Raw genomic sequence first — 3,549 nt, 5'->3', positions numbered from 1 at the left:
AAAAACATACATTTTTAACATAAATAGGAATAATAAAAAAGCAGGAATATTATTCCAAAATAAATCAATATTCAACTCTCCATAAAAATATATTTTTGGTCAAAATTACAAAGTTAAGAAATAAACATAAGATAGTATTAGGCCATTAATAACATTTATATGAATAATAATAATTTGATACACGTGCACTAATGGAACCAAAACACACATATCAGGGATATGCAAAGGAAGTTTTGAAATCATTATGGGATGGTCACATGACCTACAACTTTGTGGAATTTTGTGCCAAAGTGAAATTTTGCAATTTTTTGCACAATATGGGAAAAAAACTTTTTCTCAAAATTTCCCTCACATGCTATCAGATTAATCCTACAACCACAACTGAAGTTTCATTGACTGGTGTGGTTAGATCACAATTGTACTGTTTCCTTGTTGCTTTCACATTTGTACCAAATTTGTACAAATTTTAGTTTGTGCGGTTAATCCCTGGCTCAAGCTGAATGAAAGGATATGTCATGAGATAAGAACAAATTAGGAATGATGGCAAGGTTAAGAAAAACGTCTGTTGCCAAGGAAATCCACAAATTCACTTTTGTTGATTCTTCTAAAAATTACATAGACCTGTTTGTCACCACCAGGTGACCAAAAGCTAAAATGGTTGCTATGGAGATAAACCAACAGAAAAGACGCCATTTTGGTCAGTTTGTCACATGCAGCTCTAACCAAAGTGCGGGAAGCAGGTAGTTCTTGCAGTTTGGATGGGAAAAACAGCTGAATTTTTTTAATATATTTTTATTGCCTTGGGTCATTTGTACTAGCATACAGTTTATATGAGTATAAATGTACCAATCAGATGAATCAAAAATGTGGTGCTGAACATGAAACTTTAGTTTATCATGAGATAATGATTGTAAATGAGCAACAATTAGAAACTATATTTTCAAGCCCTACATAAACCCTACATTTTATAGACGCTTACAGCTTTATTAAATCAGTTTAAGGATTTTTTTAACATGTTTTGTCTTATAAAGGACTGGTGTTCCTATTCTGGAGCTGCAGTTATGACCACAACACAGTGGTTATGTTAACATAACCACTAATATAATAACAGGATAATAAATCAGTGCTTTTCGGGTGAGTTTTTTTGTTTTTTTGAAAAGGGGGTTGGCCTAAAAATGACTGTCTGGATCCTGACAGTAGGCTCAGCCATTGCAAAATTTCCCGCTAAGCTTTGAGCAACGCTGCAACTTTGTCCGCACATGCCTCTGTTTCCACATCAGCAGGGAAGTGATTCAGAAGTACGTCTGCTGCAGAAGCTGAACGCCTGAGACCATTCTTAGAAAGATTTTTTTTTTTTTTGTTTGCTTTGAAGATTTAAATTAATGTTGGTTTGTTATTCTGCTTCCTGGAAATAAATTACTGTTTTTTAAAGGTTTTACGTAAGGGTTTTTTTCTTATATTTTATTTTTTATATATATATCTCATAGAATAAAGTGAATAATGGTGTGTAACTGCATTTGTTCTCCATCTGGATCCTCAGACTTAATTCACTCACATGCAGACAGAAAAGCACTTTAATCTCATTCAGTCAATGTTTTAACAAAAATATACAGAAATGCAATACTTTAGTGGACAAATATAGACCAGGACAGAAATGTTATGACTTGACCCCATGTATTTTTTTATTTTAAAGTTCTCCTTTTGGATATTAGCTCCGTTACTGGAAAGGTGACGGTGAAGTATGAGAAAATAAAAAGTTTATATGCCAAAAGATTGCAAAATCTAAATTAAAGTAAAACAAATGTCAATTTTAAAGGTAAAACAATGATATTTAACTTTACTTATTGTGGTGTGGAGGTCACATAGAACCAGAGTAGACACAAAAAGGCCCCAGATGATGGATGATGGTAAATACCTGTCCAGCTTTAAGCTGCATTGTGTGTGAGTGTAAATCCAACAAACCTCCCTCCAGCCCGTTTACGAGCTTTGTTCAGACAGGAAGCGGATGCTGCGTCGGAAGCTGTGATGTTGACCCCAGAGGAGAACTATAAAAACCTCATAAAATTCCCATAAGTAACACGGCTGACACTTCTTAACTATTCCTAGGAAAACTCCGTATTCCCAGCAGAGTTTGCTCTTGTTTAAAGACAGGACGCCCAGCGTAAACAGAAAGGTTTATCACACCAAACATTCTCGCTCCTGGTTTGTTATTAAGTTTATTTCTGCCTCAGTTTACAATTTAATCTGATAAGAAGTTCATGAAAGTTATTTGGGTTTATTGTCACAAAGCGTTTGAAGACCTTTGATCAATGCACATAAAATAAACATTTATCTGATTTCTGAAATGTTCTGAATTATCTCTGCTTTCTCTCAAATGCACCAGCAGCTTCATCCTTTATGGTGGAGGAGCTGCAAAGAAAAACAGCTGCAGAAACCTCCATGCAGCTGGGATGATCGTTTACAGTAACACCAGGATGTAAGAAAATAGGAATGATGACTCCCTCTGGGACTTGTAAGTGCTGAAACAGACCAATAGAAAGTGAGTAGATCATAAATAAATAGAGTTAATTTCAAACGTAGCAACAAAATCCAGGATCAGAGTTTATTCAGTAAATAAACACATCTGTCAAACAGGTTTTTCTGTGTCTCTGATTCCTCTCAACATCCTGTTTGTTCAGGTTTGTTTTAATAACCTCACAAGTTTTTTATGACGATATTTTATTAAATACAGTTATAAAACTGGGTTACTTTAGTCCATTGTGTCGCTGTGTACTACTACAGTTTCTCTTAGGCCATAATTTGTCCTTCTATTTATTTATCAAAGATTTAATTTTTTTTTTTTTTAGTGTTTGGCTGTGATTACAGATTAGTGTTTTATATTTCTCAGAATTTATACTTTTCTTTTCTACAAAAGCTGAGAGTTCAAAGGTGTGAAATGGGGAAACTAAATTAAAAATAAATTAACAATGCATTTAATTTTAAAATAATTAGTCTATTTAAAACAAAATAATACACTCTGTCACATATTTTCATGTGTATTGCAGAAAACTAGGGCGAATCTGAGACTGAGTGAAGCGGTTCTGCTCAGACAGAGACCAGAACCAGGCTTTGATGTATAGAACTGAGTCCACCTGTAGATGTTTGAGATTTAGTTTTCACTGGAATATATTTAGTAGATTGACTGAAACGTGCTCACATGGAGAAATTATTTTTTTTCTATTCTGCGCATGGTGGCACAACGCCACGCGCGTTTACGCACAGCTTGACGCGGCGCAGTGATCTGGCGCCTCTGCAGAAAGTAGATCCGAGACACGCGAGCGCAGAGTTTAAAGCTCACCTGTCAGTGGAGGAGTGGACTACGGGGAAGTTTGTGCTCGTGGCTCAAAGAAGAAGAGGAGCAAGCCGGGATTACATTTTGGTTTATCTTTAACTTTATAGGTAAGTCTATATTTTCGTTTCTGTTTTGCGAACTCTGCAGAAAAATCCTGGAGAGGAACTGGATCTGTTCACATCCAGCTCTTCCAAACTTCTTCTCGGGTTTATGAAACT

At 35.4% G+C, this 3,549-nt stretch overlaps 1 protein-coding gene across 1 annotated transcript in view; it reads left to right on the top strand.

The window, feature by feature from the left end:
- Positions 1 to 3,261: 3,261 nt before the first annotated feature.
- LOC112149249 (P2Y purinoceptor 3) overlaps positions 3,262 to 3,549 on the top strand; it is a 17,519-nt gene continuing 17,231 nt past the window's right edge. Inside the window, exon 1 of the mRNA XM_024276848.2 lies at positions 3,262 to 3,438. The gene's annotated coding sequence lies outside the window, so the exon portion shown is untranslated. The remainder of the gene's footprint in view (positions 3,439 to 3,549) is intronic.

This window comes from Oryzias melastigma, linkage group LG13, assembly GCF_002922805.2.
Source record: "Oryzias melastigma strain HK-1 linkage group LG13, ASM292280v2, whole genome shotgun sequence".
Classification (NCBI taxonomy): domain Eukaryota; kingdom Metazoa; phylum Chordata; class Actinopteri; order Beloniformes; family Adrianichthyidae; genus Oryzias; species Oryzias melastigma.
The sequence above is the reverse complement of the archived record's forward strand: the minus strand, read 5'-3'. Positions and strand labels throughout refer to the sequence as shown.